At 39.0% G+C, this 22603-nt stretch overlaps 1 non-coding gene across 1 annotated transcript; it reads right to left on the reverse strand.

The window, feature by feature from the left end:
- Positions 1–6401: 6401 nt before the first annotated feature.
- On the reverse strand, positions 6402–6509 carry LOC112788073 (small nucleolar RNA R71). Its single transcript, XR_003195454.1, has one exon. It is a non-coding gene; the product is annotated as a small nucleolar RNA R71 (small nucleolar RNA).
- Positions 6510–22603: the final 16094 nt, after the last annotated feature.

Consider the following 22603-nt stretch of genomic DNA (forward strand, 5'->3'; position numbering starts at 1 on the left):
TAGATCCACCAGCTGAGTGACCTAGAGATATTTGAGCTTTTTCTGTAAGCCCATAATAAAAGATGTCTAACTGCACCTACTCTGAAAACATTTCAGAGGGGCATTTCCTTAGCATCCATCTGTACCTCTCCCAGGCATTGTAAAGAGATTCATTATCCTTTTGTTTAAAGCCTTAGATGTCTAGCCTTAGCTGTGTCATCCTTTTTGGAGGGTAATATTGATTCAGGAATTTGTCTGATAACTGTTTCCATGTTCTTATGCTTACTGTGGGTTGGTTATTTAACCACTTATTAGCTTGATCTTTTACAGCAAATGGAAACAATAATAATCTATAGACATCCAGATCTATTTCCTTGTCATGTACTGTGTCAGCAATTTGCAAGAACTGTGCTAGAAACTCAGTAGGTTCTTCCTATGGAAGACCGGAATACTGGCAATTTTGCTGCACCATTACAATGAGCTGAGGATTTAGCTCAAAACTGCTTGCTCTGATGGGAGGTATACAGATGCTACTCCCATATGCAGCAGTAATGGGATTAGCATATGACCCCAGAGTCCTTCTAAACTGTTCATTCCCACTTTGGTCTATGATGGAAAAAAGGGAATTGATGTGAATTGCAAATAAAATATATTTTTATTTTATTTTATTTAATTAAAAGCAACCGAATAAAATAAAATAAAATAAATGGAAAATAAAATAAAAGTTTCGAAAACTAAAATAATTGATTAATTAAGAAAATTTGAAAAACCTTGGATATGATTTTTGAAAAAGATTTGAATTTTGAAATTCCAAAACTAAGATAAGATAAAATAAGAAGTTTTAAAATAAAAATCTGAATTTCTAAAGGAAGAATTCAAAAATCAATCAAATTAAAGAGAAAAGATATTTTTGACTTTAATGAAGAAGGAGAAAAACAGTAAAAACGACACCAAACTTAAAATTTTTAGATCAAAACAAGGAAAACAACAAGGAAGCTTTGAATATCAAAATGAACACTAAGAGCAACTTTTGAAAAAATTTTAAGAAAACAGAAACACAAAGGACACCAAACATAAAAATTTTTATATTCTGAGCACTGATAATTCGAAAAAAATGACAGAAAAATAAGATTATGCAACTGACACCAAACATAAAATATGAAATTAGACTCAAATAGAAGACTAAATTATGAAGTTATTGGTTTTGAAAATTTTCAAAAATAATTAAGAAAAATAAAATAAAAATTTTAAAATTTTAACCAAAAATAATAATAGAAGACTCTCAACTGAAAAGAAAAATTCTACTAATCTAAGCAACAAAATAAACCGTCAGTTGTCCAAACTGGAACAATCCCCGGCAACAGCGCCAAAAACTTGGTGCACGAAATCACAATCACACTTTTACAATTCCGCACAACTAACCAGCAAGTGCACTGGGTCGTCCAAGTAATACCTTACGTGAGTAAGGGTCGATCCCACTGAGATTGTCGGCTTGAAGCAAGCTATGGTTATCTTGTAATTCTTAGTCAGGATATCAGTAATGATTCTTAGTTTTAATTGTAAAAAGTAAAAGAACATGATATAAATACTTGTTATGCAGTAATGGAGAACAGGTTGAGGTTTTGGAGATGCTCTGTCTTCTGAATCTCTGCTTTCCTACTGTCTTCTTCTTCACGCACGCAAGGCTCCTTCCATGGCAAGCTGTATGTTGGTGGATCATCGTTGTCAATGGCTACCATCCGTCCTCTTAGTGAAAATGGTCCAAATACGCTGTCACAGCACGGCTAAGCATCTGTTGATTCTCACTCATGTTGGAATAGGATCCATTGATCCTTTTGCGTCTGTCACTACGCCCAACACTCGTGAGTTTGAAGCTCGTCACAGTCATCCCATCCCAGATCCTACTCGGAATACCATAGACAAGGTTTAGACTTTCTGGATCTCAAGAATGGCCGCCAATAATTCTAGCCTATACCATGAAGGTTCTAATCTTAGATTAGAAACCCAAGAGATATACATTCAATCTAAGGTAGAACAGAAGTGGTTATCAGGCACGCGTTCATAGGTTGAGAATGGTGATGAGTGTCACGGATCATCACATTCATCATGTTGAAGTGCGAATAAGTATCTTAGAATAGAAACAAGCGTGATTGAATGAGAAACAGTAGTAATTGCATTAATCCATTGAAACACAGCAGAGCTCCTCACCCCCAACCATGGAGTTTAGAGACTCATGCTGTAGAAAATACAAGTTCTAATATGAAATGTTATGAGGTACAAAATAAATCTCTAAAAGTAGTTTTTATACTAAACTAATAACCTAGGTTTATAGAAAATGGGTAAATTAAGATAGATAGTGCAGAAATCCACTTCCGGGGCCCACTTGGTGTGTGCTTGGGCTGAGCATTGAGGCTTCCATGTGTAGAGACTTTTCTTGGAGTTAAACGCCAGGTTGCTGCCTGTTTCTGGCGTTTAACTCCAATTTTTATGCCAGTTCTGGCGTTTTACGCCAGAATAGGGTAGAAAGTTGGCATTAAACGTCAGTTTGCATGATCTCAACTCGGGCAAAGTATGGACTATTATATATTGCTGGAAAGCCCAGGATGTCTACTTTCCAAAGCAAATGAGAGCGCGCCAATTGGGCTTCTGTAGCTCCAGAAAATCCACTTTGAGTTCAAGCAGGTCAGAATCCAACAGCATCTGCAGTTCTTTTTCAGCCTCTGAATCAGATTTTTGCTCAGGTCCCTTGATGAGCGGATAATTTATACGCTTTTTGGCATTATTTTTAGTATATTTTTAGTATATTTTAATTAGTTTTTATTATATTTTTATTAGTTTTTAAATAAAAATCACTCTTCTGGACTTTACTATGAGTTTGTGTGTTTTTATGTGATTTCAGGTATTTTCTGGCTGAAATTGAGGGACCTGAGCAAAAATCTGATTCAGAGGCTGAAAAAGGACTGCAGATGCTGTTGGATTCTGACCTCCCTGCACTCAAAGTAGATTTTCTGGAGCTACAGAAACCCAATTGGCGCGCTCTCAATTGCGTTGGAAAGTAGACATTCTGGGCTTTCCAGCAATATATAATAGTCTATACTTTGCCTAAGATTTGATGACCCAAACAGGCATTCCAAGTCAGCTCAAGAATTCTGGCGTTTAACTCCAAAACTGGCACAAAAGCTGGAGTTAAACGCCCAAACTGGCACAAAAGCTGGCGTTTAACTCCAAGAAAAGTCTCTATACATGGAAGCTTCAATGCTCAGCCCAAGCACATACCAAGTGGGTCTGGAAGAAGATTTCGGCATTAATTACTTATTTCTGTAACCCTAGGCTACTAGTTCTCTATAAATAGGACATTTTACTATTGTATTTGGACACATATCTTTGGACGTTTAGTCCCTAGACCTTGGAGGCTGGCCATTCGGCCATGCTTACACCATTATCACTTTTGTATTTTCAATGGTGGACTTTCTACACACCATAGATTAAGGTGTGGAGCTCTGCTGTCCTTCATAAATTAATACAAAGTACTATTGTTTTTCTATTCAACTCAAGTCTATTTCTTCTCCAGGATATTCATTCGTTCTTCAACTTGATGAATGTGATGATCCGTGACACTCATCATCATTCTCACCTATGAACATGTGCCTGACAACCACCTCTGTTCTATTAGCAATGGCTTGAATGCGTATCTCTTGGGTTTTTAATCTAAGATTGGAACCTTCATGGTATAGGCTAGAATTATTGGCAGCCATTCCTGAGATTCGGAACGTCTAAACCTTGTCTGTGGTATTCTGAGTAGGATCTGGGAAGGGATGACTGTGACGAGCTTCAAACTCACGATTGTTGGGCGTGTGACAGACGCAAAAGGATCAATGGATCCTATTCCAGCATGATCGAGAACCGACAGATGATTAGCCGTGCGGTGACAGCGCATTTGGAACGTTTTCACTGAGAGGACGGGAAGTAGCCATTGACAACGGTGATGCCCAACATAAAGCTTGCCATGGAAAGGAATATGAATGATTGGAAGAAGGAAATAGGAAAGTAGAGGTTCAGGAGGAACAAAGCATCTTCAAACGCTTATCTGAAATTCCAACCAAAGAATTACATAAGTATCTCTATCTTTATTTTATGTTTTATTCATCTTTTAATTATCAATCCTCCATCAGCATTTGAATCTGCCTGACTGAGATTTACAAGATGACCATAGCTTGCTTCAAGCCGACAATCCCCGTGGGATCGACCCTTACTCACGTAAGGTATTACTTGGACGACCCAGTGCACTTGCTGGTTAGTTGTGCGGAATTGTGACAAAGTGTGATTCACGTTTAGGAGCTCCAAGTCCTTTGGCGCCATTGTTGATGATCACAATTTCGTGCACCAAGTTTTTGGCGCCGTTGCCGGGGATTGTTCGAGTTTGGACAACTGACGGTTCATCTTGTTGCTTAGATTAGGTACTTTTCAGAATTTTTAAGAATGGATTCTAGAGTTTCAAGGTGATGTTCTTATCATCACAAAAGCTGATTGATTCTCATCAATTTAGCTGCTGAGTGTAATGTCCTGCTGAAGCTTGGCCAAACATTTCTAATCTTTTTAGACTGAAGCTTTAGACTAACATTGCATGATTCCTGGAATTCTTATTAAAAGTTTTGATTCTCTTTATTTTCTTTTCCATATAAGTTTCGAAAATCACAAAAAAAATTTATAAAACCATAAAAATCAAAAATATTTTATGTTTCTTGTTTGAGTCTAGTATCAATTTTTAAGTTTGGTGTCAATTGCATGACTTTTTTCTTCTTGCATTTTCCAAATTTATACATATTGTTCTTCATTGATCTTCAAGTTGTTCTTGATGATTTCAGTGCTCTGATCTTTAAATTCTCCTGTTTTGTGTGTTTTGTTGTTTTTTTATGCATTCTCAATTTGTTAAAGCCTCTAATACAAAATTTCTAAGTTTGGTGTCTTGCATGCATTGTTCATTTGATCTTAGTTGCATTTTTTGATTCAAAAATATTTTCAAAATTGTGTCTTTTCAAGCTAATAATACAGAGAATTGAAGATTCAGAACATTCAGCAGAGGAATCAAATAGAAAAAGCTGGGCGTTCAAAACGCCCAGTGAAGAAGGAAAACTGGCGTTTAAACGCCAGCCAGGTACTGGCCGGGCGTTTAACGCCCAAAAAGGTAGGATTTTGGGCGTTAAACACCAGAATGGATGCCATTCTGGGCGTTTAACGCCAGGATGACACAAGAGGGAAGATTTTGTTTTTAATTCAAATTTTTTCAAATCTTCATAATTTTTCAAAATCAAATCTTTTTCAAATCATATCTTTTCAATCATATCTCTTCAAAATCAATTTCTTTCCATTTTTTATTATTTTCAAAAATCCTTGTTATAATTAATGATTTACTTCAAAATTTTATAGTTGTTGCTTGCCTATTAAGAAAGGATCAAAAGTTTTAATTCTAGAATTATATCTTCTAATTTCTTGTTAGTCAAGTAATCAACTTTGATTTTAAAACTTTCTCTTTTTAAATTGATCTTCAATCATATCTTCTCAATCATATCTTTTTCAAAAATCACTTAATTTCTTTCCCAATTTTAGTTTTCAAAAATCATCAATCAATTTTTCAAAATTTCTTTTAATTATTTCAAAATCTTTTACTTTATTTTCGAAAATTCTTCCCCTCTTCTCACAACCTTCTATTTAAAGAACTAACAATCTTCCTCAAGGTACAATTCGAACTCCCTCCTTCTTTATATGTTCGAATTCTCTTCTATCTACCTCCTCCTTCTATTCTTCTTTTCCTCTGACACCTCAAGGAATCTCTATACTGTGATATAGAAGATTCTCTACTTTCTTGTTCTCTTCTCTTTCATATGAGCAGGAACAAAGATAAAGGCATACTTGTTCAAGCTGATCCTGAACCTGAAAGGACCTTGAAGAGAAAACTAAGAGAAGCTAAAGCACAATTCTCTCTAGAGGGCCTAACAGAGCTTTTCAAGGAAGAAGAAACCATGGCAGCCGAAAACAACAATGCCAACAATGCAAGGAAGGTGCTTGGTGACTTTACTATACCTACTCCCGACTTCTATGGGAGAAGCATCTCAATCCCTGCCATTAGTGCAAACAACTTTGAGCTTAAGCCTCAATTATTTTCTCTAATGCAACAGAATTGCAAGTTTCATGGACTTCCATTGGAAGATCCTCATCAGTTCTTAGCTGAATTCTTGCAAATCTGTGACACTGTCAAGACCAATGGGGTTGACCCTGAAGTCTACAGACTCATGCTTTTTCCTTTTGCTGTAAGAGACAGAGCTAGGACATGGTTGGATTCACAATCTAAAGAAAGCCTAAACTCTTGGGAAAATCTAGTTAATGCCTTCTTGGCAATGTTCTTTCCACCTCAAAAATTGAGTAAGCTTAGAGTGGAAGTCCAAACCTTCAGATAGAAGGAAGGTGAATCCCTCTATGAAGCTTGGGAAAGATACAAGCAATTGATCAGAAGATGTCCTTCTGACATGCTTTCTGAATGGAGCATCATAGGTATTTTCTATGATGGTCTGTCTGAGCTATCCAAGATGTCATTGGATAGCTCTGCTGGAGGATCTCTTCATCTGAAGAAGACGCCTGCAGAAGCTCAGGAACTCATTGAAATGGTTGCAAATAACCAATTCATGTACATTTCTGAAAGAAATCCTGTGAATAATGGGATAACTCAGAAGAAAGGAGTTCTTGAGATTGATACTCTGAATGCCATATTGGCTCAGAATAAAATATTGACCCAACAAGTCAATATGATTTCTCAGAGTCTGTCTGGAATGCAAGCAGCAACAGGCAGTACTAAGGAAGCTTCCTCTGAAGAAGAAGCTTATGATCCTGAGAACCCAGCAATGGAAGAGGTGAATTACATGGGAGAACCCTATGGAAACACCTAAACCCTTCATGGAGAAATCATCCAAACCTCTCATGGAAGGATCAACAGAGGCCTCAACAAGGCTTCAACAACAATAATGGTGGAAGAAATAGGTTTAGCAATGGCAAACCTTTTCCATCATCTTCTCAGCAACAGATAGAGAATTCTAAGCAGAGCCATTCTGACTTAGCAGCTATAGTCTCTGATCTAATTAAAACCACTCAAAGTTTCATGACTGAAACAAGGTCCTCCATTAGAAATTTGGAGGCACAAGTGGGTCAGCTGAGTAAGAAAATTACTGAACTCCCTCCTGGTACTCTCCCAAGCAATACAGAAGAGAATCCAAAAAGAGAGTACAAGGCTATAACCACAACCCACACGGCCGAACCTGGAGAGGAGGAAGAGGCAGTGATCTCCACTGAGGAAGACTTCAATGGACGTCCACTAACCTCCAAGGAGTTCCCTGATGAGGAACCATGGGAATCTGAGGCTCACACTGAGACTATAGAGATTCCATTGAATTTACTTCTATCATTCATGAGCTCTGATGAGTATTCTTCCTCTGAAGAGGATGAAGATGTTACTGAAGAGCAAGTTGCTAAGTACCTTGGAGTAATCATGAAGCTAAATGCCAAGTTGTTTGGTAATGAGACTTGGGAGGATGAACCTCCATTGCTCACCAAAGAACTGGATGACTTAACTAGGCAGAAATTACCTCTGAAGAGACAAGACCCTGGAAAATTCTCAATCCCTTGTACCATAGGCACCATGACCTTTGAGAAGGCTCTGTGTGACCTAGGGTCAAGTATAAACCTCATGCCTCTCTCTGTAATGGAGAAGCTAGGGATCATTGAGGTATAAGCTGCAAGAATCTCACTGGAGATGGCAGACAATTCAAAGAAACAGGCTTATGGACTTGTAGAGGATGTCTTTGTAAAGGTTGAAGGCCACTACATCCCTGCTGACTTCATAATCCTAGAGTGGGAAGTGTATGGATGAATTCATCATCCTTGGCAGAACCTTCCTAGCCACAGCAAAAGCTGTGATTGATGTTGACAGAGGAGAATTGATCATTCAAGTGAATGGAGACTCCCTTGTGTTTAAAGCTCAAGGATATCCCTCTGTCACCATGGAGAGGAAGCATGAAGAGCTTCTCTCAATACAGAGTCAAACAGAGCCCCTACAGTCAAACTCTAAGTTTGGTGTTGGGAGGTTCCAACATTGCTCTGAACATCTGTGAGGCTCCATGAGAGCCACTGTCAAGCTATTGACATTAAAGAAGCGCTTATTGGGAGGCAACCCAATTTTTACTTATCTATATTAAATTTCTATTTTCTTTTGTTATTTTATATTTTCTATAGGTTGATGATCATGTGAAGTCACAAAAACAATTGAAAAAGCAAAAACAGAAGGAAAAACAGAATGAAAAATAGAACACCCTGGAGGAGAAACTTACTGGCGTTTAAACGCCAGTAAGGGTAGCAGAATGGGCGTTAAACGCCCAGTCTGGCACCATTCTGGGCGTTTAACACCAGAAATGTGCACCAGACTGGCGTTTAACACCAGAAATGTGCAACAGCCTGGCGTTTAATGCCAGGATTGGCAGCAAGGGGCGTTTTGTACGCCACATGGTGCAGGGATGAGAAATCCTTGACACCTCAGGATCTGTGGACCCCACAGAATCTCCACCTACCCTACCTCTCTCTCTCTTCTTCACCCATTCACCAATCACCTCAACAACTCTTTCCCAAAAACCCCTCACCTATCAAATCCCACCATTCTCTTCACCACTGACATCCATCCTTCATAAAACCCCACTTACCTCACCATTCAAAATCAAACCACTTTCCCACCCAAACCCACGCATAATGGCCGAACCATACCCCCCTCTCCACTCCTATATAAACCCATTTTCACTCCTTCATGTTCACACAACATACACACTACTCCTCCCCCTTGGCCGAAATACTAAGCCCCCTCCATCTCCTCTATTTCTTCTTCTTCTACTCTCTTCTTTCTTCTTTTGCTCGAGGACGAGCAACCTTCTAAGTTTGGTGTGGTAAAAGCTAAAGCTTTTTTTGTTTTTCCATAACCATTAATGGCACCAAAGGCCGGAGAAACCTCTAGAAAGAGGAAAGAGAAGGCAAAAGCTTCCACCTCCGAGTCATGGGAGATGGAGAGATTCCTCTTAAGGGTGCATCAAGACCACTTCTATGAAGTTGTGGCCAAGAAGAAGGTGATCCCCGAGGTCCCTTTTAAGCTCAAAAAGGGCGAATATCCGGAGATCCGACATGAGATCCGAAGAAGAGGTTGGGAAGTTCTCACCAACCCCATTCAACAAGTCGGAATCTTAATGGTTCAAGAGTTCTATGCCAATGCATGGATCACCAAGAACCATGATCAAAGTGTGAACCCAGACCCCAAGAATTGGCTTACAATGGTCCGAGGGAAATACTTAGAATTTAGTCCAGAAAATGTAAGGTTGGCATTCAACTTGCCCATGATGCAAGGAGATGCACACTCCTACACTAGAAGGGTCAACTTTGATCAAAGGTTGGACCAAGTCCTCATAGACATCTATGAAGAGGGCGCTCAATGGAAGAGTGATTCAAGAGGAAAGCCGGTTCAACTAAGAAGGTATGACCTCAAGCCCGTGGCTAGGGGATGGTTGGAGTTCATCCAACGCTCAATCATTCCTATTAGCAACCAGTCCGAAGTTACTATAGACCGAGCCATCATGATTCATAGCATCATAATTAGAGAGGAAGTAGAAGTTCATGAGGTTATATCCCAAGAACTCTACAAGGTGGCAGACAAGTCCTCTACTTTGGCAAGGTTAGCCTTTCCTCACCTCATTTGTCACCTCTGCAATTCAGCTGGAATTGACATAGAGGAAGACATCCTCATTGATGAGGACAAGCCCATCACTAAGAAAAGGATGGAGCAAACAAGAGATCCCACTCATGGACAAGAGCATGAGGAAACTCCTCATGAAATCCCTGAGATGCCTCAAGGGATGCATTTTTCTCCATAAAACTATTGGGAGCAAATCAACACCTCCCTAGGAGAATTAAGTTCCAACATGGGACAACTAAGGGTGGAGCACCAAGAGCATTCCATCCTCCTCCATGAAATTAGGGAAGACCAAAGAACCATGAGAGAGGAACAACAAAGGCAAGGAAGAGACATTGAGGAGCTCAACCACTCCATAAGATCTTCAAGAGGAAGAACAAGCCGCCATCACTAAGGTGGACCCATTCTTTAATTTCCTTGTTCTTTATTTTCCTATTTTTCGAATTTTTATGCTTATGTTTATTTATGTTTGTGTCTTTATTACATGATCATTAGTGTCTAAGTGTCTATGCCTTAAATCTATGAAAATGAATTCATTACCTTTCTTAAATGAAAAATGTTTTTAATTGAAAAAGAAAAAGAAGTGCATGAATCTCAAATTTTAAAACAGTTTAATTATTTTGATGTGGTGGCAATACTATTGTTTTTCTGAATGAATGCTTGAACAGTGCATATTTTTGAATTTGATTGTTTATGAATGTTAAAATTGTTGGCTCTTGAAAGAATGATGGAAAAGGATAAATGTTATCTGATGATCTAAAAAATCATAAAATTGATTCTTGAATCAAGAAAAAGCAGTGAAAAGCTTGCAGAAAAAAAAAGGATATATACGAAAAAAAAAGAGAGAAAAGAAAAAGAAAGAAAAAGAAAAGCAAGCAGAAAAAGCCAATACCCGTTTAAACCAAAAGGCAAGGGTGATAAAAAGGATCAAAGGCTTTGAGCATTAGTGGATAGGAGGGCCCACAGGAATGAAATCCTGGCCTAAGCGGCTAAACCAAGCTATCCCTAACCATGTGCTTGTGGCGTGAAGGTGTCAAGTGAAAACTTGAGACTGAGCGGTTAAAGTCGAGGTCCAAAGCAAAAAGAAGAGTGTGCTTAAGAACCCTGGACACCTCTAATTGGGGACTCTAGGAAAGCTGAGTCACAATCTGAAAAGGTTCACCCAGTTATGTGTATGTGGCATTTACGTATCCGGTGGTAATACTGGAAAACAAAGTGCTTAGGGTCACGGCCAAGACTCATAAAGTAGCTGTGTTCAAGAATCAACATACTTAACTAGGGGAATCAATAACACTATCTGGATTCTGAGTTCCTATAGAAGCCAATCATTCTGAACTTCAAAGGATAAAGTGAGATGCCAAAACTTTTCAGAAGCAAAAAGCTAAAAGCCCTGCTCATCTAATTAATACTGATCTTCATAGATGTTTTTGGAATTCATTGTATATTCTCTTCTTTTTATCCTATTTGATTTTCAGTTGCTTGGGGACAAGCAACAATTTATGTTTGGTGTTGTGATGAGCGGATAATTTATACGCTTTTTGGCATTGTTTTTAGTATGTTTTTAGTATATTTTAATTAGTTTTTATTATATTTTTATTAGTTTTTAAATAAAATTCACTCTTCTGGACTTTACTATGAGTTTGTTGGTTTTTCTGTGATTTCAGGTATTTTCTAGCTGAAATTGAGGGACCTGAGCAAAAATCTGATTCAGAGGCTGAAAAAGGACTGCAGATGCTGTTGGATTCTGACATCCATGCACTCAAAGTGGATTTTCTAGAGCTACAGAAGCTTAATTGGCGCGCTCTTAATTGCATTGGAAAGTAGACATCCCGGGCTTTCCCGCAATATATAATAGTCTATACTTTGCCCAAGATTTGATGGCCCAAACAGGCGTTCCATGTCGGATCAAGAATTCTGGCGTTTAACTCCAAAACTGGCACAAAAGCTGGAGTTAAACACCCAAACTGGCACAAAAGCTGGCGTTTAACTCCAAGAAAAGTCTCTACACATGGAAGCTTCAATGCTCAGCCCAAGCATACACCAAGTGAGCCCGGAAGAAGATTTCTGCATTAATTACTTATTTCTGTAACCCTAGGCTACTAGTTCTCTATAAATAGGACCTTTTACTATTGTATTTGGACACACATCTTTGGACGTTTAGTCCCTAGACCTAGGAGGCTGGCCATTCGGCCATGCTTACACCATTATCACTTTTGTATTTTTAACGGTGGAGTTTCTACACACCATAGATTAAGGTGTGGAGTTCTGCTGTCCTTCATAAATTAATACAAAGTACTATTGTTTTTCTATTCAACTCAAGTCTATTTCTTCTCCAGGATATTCATTCGTTATTCAACTTGATGAATGTGATGATCCGTGACACTCATCATCATTCTCACCTATGAACATGTGCCTAACAACCACCTCTGTTCTATTAGCAATGGCTTGAATGCGTATCTCTTGGGTTTTTAATCTAAGATCGGAACCTTCGTGGTATAGGCTAGAATTATTGGCAGCTATTCCTGAGATCCGGAATGTCTAAACCTTGTCTGTGGTATTCTGAGTAGGATCTGGGAAGGGATGACTGTGACGAGCTTCAAACTCGCGATTGTTGGGCGTGTGACAGACGCAAAAGGATCAATGGATCCTATTCCAGCATGATCGAGAATTGACAGATGATTAGCCGTGTGGTGACAGCGCATTTGGAACATTTTCACTGAGAGGACGGGAAGTAGCCATTGACAACGGTGATGCCCAACATAAAGCTTGCCATGGAAAGGAGTATGAATGATTGGAAGAAGGCAATAGGAAAGCAGAGGTTCAGGAGGAACAAAGCATCTTCATACGCTTATCTGAAATTCCAACCAAAGAATTACATAAGTATCTCTATCTTTATTTTATGTTTTATTCATCTTTTAATTATCAATCCTCCATCACCATTTGAATCTGCCTGACTGAGATTTACAAGATGACCATAGCTTGCTTCAAGCCGACAATCTCCGTGGGATCGACCCTTACTCACGTAAGGTGTTACTTGGATGACCCGGTGCACTTGCTGGTTAGTTGTGTGGAATTGTGACAAAGTGTGATTCACGTTTAAGAGCTCCAAGTCCTTTGGCGCCATTGTTGATGATCACAATTTCATGCACCATCCCTTAATTTCAGCCAGAAAATACCTGAAATTACAGAAAAACACACAAACTCATAGTAAAGCCCAGAAATGTGATTTTTGAATAAAAACTAATAAAAATATAATAAAAACTAACTAAATCATACTAAAAACTACCTAAAAATAGTGCCAAAAAGTGTATAAATTATCCGCTCATCAACACCACAACATACCCTTACCAAGAAGAACCAATTTCCTATCATGAACCCTTTCTCCAAAACAATGAACCCTCTTATCCACCCCAATCTCCAATGGATGAAACCTTTGGTCTTATTCTTCAAGGGCGAGAAGAGATGAAATGGGAGGTACTAGAATTTACGGCCGTCTTAACCGAAGTAGTAAACCGGCTAGCCTCTCGATGCTTAAACACTCAAATCACTCCCATGGCCACATGTGGAGAATCAATTGAAGAGCATAGCATGAAGAAGAGATTGAAAACTCCGGTGGAGAATGAGGAATGTTACTTTGTGTTAGAACAATTGGAGGAACCTATGATTGTTGAAGAATAGGAAGAAGTGGTTGAAGACTTAGGAGATGCGGAACCTCCAAGGGAATTTAGAATCATAGAAACTTTCTCCAAGAAGATTGAATTTGATGCTGAGGAGGAGAGTGCACAACCTCCAAAATAATTTTTGAATGAAGACTTGGATGGGATAGAGCAAGAATTGAGTTTCCTTGGTGATGATCATGCATCAAACCTTCTTCGTGGTGAATCCTTTGAACTTGAAGAACCTTTTCCCGGTGAGATAGAAAGTAATGTGGAGGTAGATTTCTATCATCCTCCCATTTATGATTTGAGTGATGGAGAAGATTTAGATGAAATTGACGAACAAAGGATTGAAATTAAAGAAGTTTGTGAAGAGGTGGAAGTGGTCAAGGAATAACACAAGGGAGTAGAGCTTGCAAGGACATTGGAGATACCTCTCCCTAAGCCATCACCATCTATCATTCCATTCAAGTGGGTAAATCTCTCATCTCTAAGCTTAATTATCCCACTTGAATAAGGTTTGCTTGAGACGGATGGGAAACTTAGAGCTCTTTGTGGCTTTAAGAGTAAAAAGGAGATGGTTAGTGGTTGGCATTGTAAATCAAAGTTCATGATGGTTGCATGTTCAAGGCTTAATAGCAAAGGTTGGTGTAGTACTAGATTGCTTGGGTCTAGGATGATGTTTGGTCGCTTGATTGAGAAATCGTCTTTCTTACGACCTAATTGGAGTAATGATAATCAACTTGAAGATGGGTGTAGAAACAAGATTTGGAATCTGGGAATACATGAGGATCAACTTTGGGAGCTCATGGTTTGTGAAGAGCTCCATCAAAGCTTGGAGTTATTAATTTTGAAGAATGGAGCTTATTGGAGATCCAAGCATTGGTGGATGTTCAAGGATGGATTCAAGCACAAGCCACCTTGATGAGTAGCTCCCCATAAGTCCAACTTAAGGACAATAAATAAAAGTACTAGGTGGGAGACACCACACCATGGTAACATCTTTTCATTTCTTTCTCTTTTGTATATATTGGTAGAAATTAGTTTGATTTCATGTTTTGTCTAGTTTGTTGAGTTTAATTGGTAGTTTGGTATGTTGAATATGGTTTTATGGTGTTTTGGTAGCTGTTTGGAGGTTTGGAATGTTTGGTTTGGTGCAAGAACTTAGAAAAATTTTGAAAAAAACAGAGCATCAACCCGCACGTACACGTGATCCCAAGCTTTTCGATCATCCACGTGTACGCATCACCCACGCGTAAGCGTGGATTCAAAATTTCCACCTTCCATTTAAAAAACACGAGAGTTGTGCGAGTTCTGGGCTGGAATTATGCCTCTAGCACAAAGTCCACCCATGCGTACGCGTCATGTCACGCGTACGCGTCGCCTCTCTGAATAACCCACCACACGTACCCGTGACCCATGCGTACGCGTCGCTTCCATTTCACCTATCCACTCTTCCATTATTTTTAGTATGTTTTTGGTATATTTTAGTTAGTTTTTATTATGTTTTTATTAGTTTTTAAATAAAAATTATATTTCTGGACTTTACTATGAGTTTGTGTGTTTTTTTGTGATTTCAGGTGTTTTCTGGCTAAAATTGAGGGACCTGAGCAAAAATCTGATTCAGAGGCTGAAAAAGGACTGCAGATGCTGTTGGATTCTGACCTCCCTGCACTCGAAGTAGATTTTCTAGAGCTACAGAAGCCCAATTGGCGCGCTCTCAATTGCGTTGGAAAGTAGACATCCTGGGATTTCCAGCAATATATAATAGGCCATACTTTGCCCAAGATTTGATGACCCAAACAGGCGTTCCAAGTCAGCTCAAGAATTCTAGCGTTTAACTCCAAAACTGGCACAAAAGCTGGAGTTAAACGCCCAAACTGGCACAAAGGCTGGCGTTTAACTCCAAGAAAAGTTTCTACACATGGAAGCTTCAATGCTCAGCCCAAGCACACACCGAGTGGGCCCGGAAGAAGATTCCTGCATTAATTACTTATTTATGTAACCCTAGGCTACTAGTTCTCTATAAATAGGACCTTTTACTATTGTATTTGGACAGACATCTTTGGACGTTTAGTCCCTAGACATTGGAGGCTGGCCATTCGGCCATGCTTACACCATTATCACTTTTGTATTTTTAACGGTGGAGTTTCTACACACCATAGATTAAGGTGTGGAGCTCTGCTGTCCTTCATAAATTAATACAAAGTACTATTATTTTTCTATTCAACTCAAGTCTATTTCTTCTCCAGGATATTCATTCGTTCTTCAACTTGATGAATGTGATGATCCGTGACACTCATCATCATTCTCACCTATGAACATGTGCCTGACAACCACCTCTGTTCTATTAGCAATGGCTTGAATGCGTATCTCTTGGGTTTTTAATCTAAGATTGGAACCTTCGTTGTATAGGCTAGAATTATTGGTAGCCATTCCTGAGATCCGGAATGTCTAAACCTTGTCTGTGGTATTCTGAGTAGGATCTGGGAAGGGATGACTGTGACGAGCTTCAAACTCGCGATTGTTGGGCGTGTGACAGACGCAAAAGGATCAATGGATCCTATTCCAGCATGATCGAGAACCGACAGATGATTAGCCGTGCGGTGACAGCGCATTTGGAACATTTTCACTGAGAGGACGGGAAGTATCCATTGACAACGGTGATGCCCAACATAAAGCTTGCCATGGAAAGGAGTATGAATGATTGGAAGAAGGCAATAGGAAAGTAGAGGTTCAGGAGGAACAAAGCATCTTCATACGCTTATCTGAAATTCCAACCAAAGAATTACATAAGTATCTCTATCTTTATTTTATGTTTTATTCATCTTTTAATTATCAATCCTCCATCACCATTTGAATCTGCCTGACTGAGATTTACAAGATGACTATAGCTTGCTTGATAAACCCATATTTCATGAGTTCTTTTATGCTTAATTGGAGTGATTTATTCAACTCTTCACCTACTTATTCACATTAATTGCATGGTTTTACTTTCCCTTCCTTATTATGTCATATTGTGAAAAATATGTTTCCTAAGCTTTAAAAATATTAATTATTTTAATTACCTTTATTTCCATTCGATGCCGTGATTAGTGTGTTGAGTAGCTTCAGGTTTCCTAAGGCTGAATGACTTAAAGGATGAAAAAGGAAACATACAAAAATGGAAGGAGAAGGCAAAACAGAGCTTTAAGGAAACTGGTATCCACGCGATCGCATGGACGACGCGATCGCGTGCCAGAAGCAAAGAAGCAGCGACGCGGCCGCATGACTGACGCGACCGCGCGCCTTGAGTAGAACACCCACGACGCGGACGCGTGACTGACGCAACCGCGTGGAAAGGAAAAGCTCCAGATGACGCGACCGCGTTTCCTACGCGGACGCGTGACAGAGGCCACGTATCAGAATTTACAGAATACGCCTCCAGCAAATTCTGAAGCCCTTTTTGGCCCAGATCCAAGTACAGACAGTATAGACCAGAGGTTATAAAGAGTGGGAATGCACCCATTCAAAGGAGCTCGCATAATTTTAGTTTTCAATGATTTAGATTTAGTTGAGAGGGGGATCTTCTCCGCTCTCTCTTTTAGGATTTAGGATTTCTTCTTGTTTTAAGAGTGACTCTCAATCCAGGTTTTATATTTCTTTGTTTTAAACTTCCCTTTTACTCTATTTATTTATTTCAGTATATGAGTTGGCTATTTACCTTTATAATTGGATCTATGAATTCTTTCATGTTACAGACAGTTATTTGAATTAATGATATTTGAGATATTTTCAGTTTATGATTGTTTTCTTTGATTTAAGTTATCATTGCTTCCCATCTAAGGACGATTTTATTATTTCAGCAATTTTACTTTTTTCCCCTTTTGATCCTGATTAAGAATTCAGTAACTCAACAGTTATTAAACTCAACGTAATTGATAATCGTTATCTTGCTAATTGAGATGAACTTAAATAATCTCAACCTTTTCTTAGGAAATAATTAGGATTCAAAAGTCAATTTAATTAGTCCCTTGACTTTCCTTTGCCCTGGTAAAGGTTGACCAAGTGGAGTTTAGATTCAACTTTCATTATAGTTGAGAGAGATAACTAAGTTGGACCTCTAATTTCCCTTATCTTGCCAAAAGTTGTTTTACAGTTATTATTTATTTTTAATTGCCATTTAATTCACTCGTTATTTAAATTACTTGCTTCTCACCTTCTAAACCCCGATTACAACCTTTATAACCAATAATAAGAACATACTTCCTCGCAGTTCCTTGAGAAGACGACCCGAGGTTTGAATACTCGGATAACAATTTTTAAGGGGTTTGTTACTTGTGACACCCAAAACGTTTGTATGAAAGGACTTTTGAAGGTTTAGAAACTATACTTGCAACGAGGATTTATTCGCAAATTTCTAGACCACGCAAAAGTCATCTCATCATTGATTCAAGCCGACAATCTCCGTGGGATTGACCCTTACTCACGTAAGGTATTACTTGGACGACCTGGTGCACTTGCTGGTTAGTTGTGTGGAATTATGACAAAGTGTGATTTACGTTTAAGAGCTCCAAGTCCTTTGGTGCCATTGTTGATGATCACAATTTCATGCACCATCCCTCAATTTCAGCCAGAAAATACCTGAAATTATAGAAAAATACACCAACTCATAGTAAAGCCCAGAAATGTGATTTTTGAATAAAAACTAATAAAAATATAATAAAAACTAACTAAATCATACTAAAAACTACCTAAAAACAGTGCCAAAAAGTGTATAAATTATCCGCTCATCAACACCACAACCATACCCTTACCAAGAAGAACCACTTTCCTATCATGAACCCTTTCTCCAAAATAATGAACCCTCTTATCCACCCCAATCTCCAATGGATGAAAACTTTGGTCTTATTCTTCAAGGGCGATAAGAGATGAAAAGGGAGGTACTAGAATTTACGGCCGTCTTAACCGAAGTAGTAAACCGGCTAGCCTCTCGATGCTTAAACACTCAAATCACTCCCATGGCCACATGTGGAGAATCAATTGAAGAGCATAGCATGAAGAAGAGATTGGAAACTCCGGTGGAGAATGAGGAATGTTACTTTGTGTTAGAACAATTGGAGGAACCTATGATTGTTGAAGAATAGGAAGAAGTGGTTGAAGACTTAGGAGATGCGGAACCTCCAAGGGAATTTAGAATCATAGAAACTTTCTCCAAGAAGATTGAATTTGATGTTGAGGAGGAGAGTGCACAACCTCCAAAACAATTTTTGAATGAAGACTTGGATGGGATAGAGTAAGAATTGAGTTCCCTTGGTGATGAAGATCATGCATCAAACCTTCTTGGTAGTGAATCCTTTGAACTTGAAGAACCTTTTCCCGGTGAGATAGAAAGTAATGTTGAGGTAGATTTCTATCATCCTCCCATTTATGATTTGAGTGATGGAGAAGAGTTAGATGAAATTGACAAACAAAGGATTGAAATTAAAGAAGTTTGTGAAGAGGTGGAAGTGGTCAAGGAATAACACAAGGGAGTAGAGCTTGCAAGGACATTGGAGATACCTCTCCCTAAGCCATCATCATCTATCATTCCATTCAAGTGGGTAAATCTCTCATCTCTAAGCTTAATTATCCCACTTGAATATGGTTTGCTTGAGACGGATGGAAATTTAGAGCTCTTTGTGGCTTTAAGAGTAAAAAGGAGATGGTTAGTGGTTGGCATTATAAATCAAAGTTCATGATGGTTGCATGTTCAAGGCTTAATAGCAAAGGTTGGTGTTGTACTAGATTGCTTGGGTCTAGGATGATGTTTGGTCGCTTGATTGAGAATTCGTCTTTCTTACCACCCAAGTGGAGTAATGATAATCAACTTGAAGATGGGTGTAGAAACAAGATTTGGAATCTGGGAATACATGAGGATCAACTTTGGGAGCTCATGGTTTGTGAAGAGCTCCATCAAAGCTTGGAGTTATTAATTTTGAAGAATGGAGCTTATTGGAGATCCAAACATTTGGTGGATGTTCAAGGATGGATTCAAGCACAAGCCACCTTGATGAGTAGCTCCCCATAAGTCCAACTTAAGGATAATAAATAAAAGTACTAGGTGGGAGACACCCCACCATGGTAACATCTTTTCATTTCTTTCTCTTTTGTAAATATTGGTAGAAATTAGTTTGATTTCATGTTTTGTCTAGTTTGTTGAGTTTAATTGGTAGTTTGGTATGTTGAATAAGGTTTTATGGTGTTTTGGTAGCTGTTTGGAGGTTGGGAATGTTTGGTTTGGTGCAAGAACTTAGAAAAATTTTGAAAAAAATAGAGCATCAACCCGCACGTACGCGTGATCCCAAGCTTTTCGATCATCCACGCGTACGCATCACCCACGCGTAAGCGTGGATTCAAAATTTCCACCTTCCATTCAAAAAACACGAGAGTTGTGCGAGATCTGGGCTGGAATTGTGCCTCTAGCACAAAGTCCACCCACGCGTACGCGTCACGTCACGCGTACGCGTCGCCTCTCTGAATAACCCACCACACGTAAATGTGACCCATGCGTACGCGTCGCTTCCATTTCACCTATCCACTCTTACGCGTCGCATGACGTGTACGTGATGAGCGGATAATTTATACGCTTTTTTGGCATTATTTTTAGTATGTTTTTAGTATATTTTAGTTAGTTTTTATTATGTTTTTATTATTTTTTAAATAAAAATCATATTTCTGGACTTTACTATGAGTTTGTGTGTTTTTTTGTGATTTTAGGTATTTTCTGACTGACATTGAGGGACCTGAGCAAAAATCTGATTCAGAGGCTGAAAAAGGACTGCAGATGCTGTTGGATTCTGACCTCCCTGCACTCGAAGTGGATTTTCTGGAGCTACAGAAGCCCAATTAGCACGCTCTCAATTGCGTTGGAAATTAGACATCCTGGGCTTTCCAGCAATATATAATAGTTCATACTTTTCCCAAGCTTTGATGACCCAAACAGGCGTTCCAAGTCAGCTCAAGAATTCTGGCGTTTAACTCCAAAACTGGCACAAAAGCTGGAGTTAAACGCCCAAACTGGCACAAAAGCTGGCGTTTAACTCCAAGAAAAGTCTCTACACATGGAAGCTTCAATGCTCAGCCCAAGCACACACCGAGTGGACCTGGAAGAAGATTTCTGCATTAATTACTTATTTCTGTAATCCTAGGCTACTAGTTCTCTATAAATAGGACCTTTTACTATTATATTTGGACACACATCTTTGGACGTTTAGTCCCTAGACCTTGGAGGCTGGCCATTTGGCTATGTTTACACCATTATCACTTTTGTATTTTTAACGGTGGAGTTTTTACACACCATAGATTAAGGTGTGGAGCTCTGTTGTCCTTCATAAATTAATACAAAGTACTATTGTTTTTCTATTCAACTCAAGTCTATTTCTTCTCCAGGATATTCGTTCATTCTTCGACTTGATGAATGTGATGATTCGTGACACTCATCATCATTCTCACCTATGAACATGTGCCTGACAACCACCTCTGTTCTATTAGCAATGGCTTGAATGCGTATCTCTTGGGTTTTTAATCTAAGATTAGAACCTGCGTGGTATAGGCTAGAATAATTGGCAGCCATTCCTGAGATCCGGAATGTCTAAACCTTGTCTGTGGTATTCTGAGTAGGATCTGGGAATGGATGACTGTGACGAGCTTCAAACTCGCGATTGTTGGGCGTGTGACAGACGCAAAAGGATCAATGGATCCTATTCCAACATGATCAAGAACTGACAGATGATTAGCCGTGCGGTGACAGCACATTTGGAACATTTTCACTGAGAGGACGGGAAGTAGCCATTGACAACGGTGATGCCCAACATAAAGCTTGCCATGGAAAGGAGTATGAATGATTGGAAGAAGGCAATTGGAAAGCAGAGGTTCAGGAGGAACAAAGCATCTTCATACGCTTATCTGAAATTCCAACCAAAGAATTACATAAGTATCTCTATCTTTATTTTATGTTTTATTCATCTTTTAATTATCAATCCTCCATCACCATTTGAATCTGCCTGACTGAGATTTACAAGATGACCATAGCTTGCTTCAAGCCGACAATCTCCGTGGGATCGACCCTTACTCACGTAAGGTATTACTTGGACGACCCGGTGCACTTGCGGGTTAGTTGTGTGGAATTGTGACAAAGTGTGATTCACGTTTAAGAGCTCCAAGTCCTTTGGCACCATTGTTGATGATCACAATTTTATGCACCATCCCTCAATTTCAGCCAGAAAATACCTGAAATTACAGAAAAATACACAAACTCATAGTAAAGCCCAGAAATGTGATTTTTGAATAAAACTAATAAAAATATAATAAAAACTAACTAAATCATATTAAAAACTACCTAAAAATAGTGCCAAAAAGCGTATAAATTATCCACTCATCAACACCACAACCATACCCTTACCAAGAAGAACCACTTTCCTATCATGAACCCTTTCTCCAAAACAATGAACCCTCTTATCCACCCCAATCTCCAATGGATGAAACCTTTGGTCTTATTCTTCAAGGGCGAGAAGAGATGAAAAGGGAGGTACTAGCATTTACAGCCGTCTTAACCGAAGTAGTAAACCGGCTAGCCTCTCGATGCTTAAACACTCAAATCACTCCCATGGCCACATGTGGAGAATCAATTGAAGAGCATAGCATGAAGAAGAGATTGGAAACTCCGGTGGAGAATGAGGAATGTTACTTTGTGTTAGAACAATTGGAGGAACCTATGATTGTTGAAGAATAGGAAGAAGTGGTTGAAGACTTAGGAGATGCGGAACCTCCAAGGGAATTTAGAATCATAGAAACTTTCTCCAAGAAGATTGAATTTGATGTTGAGAAGGAGAGTGCACAACCTCCAAAACAATTTTTGAATGAAGACTTGGATGGGATAGAGTAAGAATTGAGTTCCCTTGGTGATGAAGATCATGCATCAAACCTTCTTGGTGGTGAATCCTTTGAACTTGAAGAACCTTTTCCCGGTGAGATAGAAAGTAATGTGGAGGTAGATTTCTATCATCTTCCCATTTATGATTTGAGTGATGGAGAAGAGTTAGATGAAATTGACGAACAAAGGATTGAAATTAAAGAAGTTTGTGAAGAGGTGGAAGTGGTCAAGGAATAACACAAGGGAGTAGAGCTTGCAAGGACATTGGAGATACCTCTCCCTAAGCCATCACCATCTATCATT

Source organism: Arachis hypogaea, chromosome 20 (assembly GCF_003086295.3).
Source record: "Arachis hypogaea cultivar Tifrunner chromosome 20, arahy.Tifrunner.gnm2.J5K5, whole genome shotgun sequence".
In the NCBI taxonomy this organism is placed as follows: domain Eukaryota; kingdom Viridiplantae; phylum Streptophyta; class Magnoliopsida; order Fabales; family Fabaceae; genus Arachis; species Arachis hypogaea.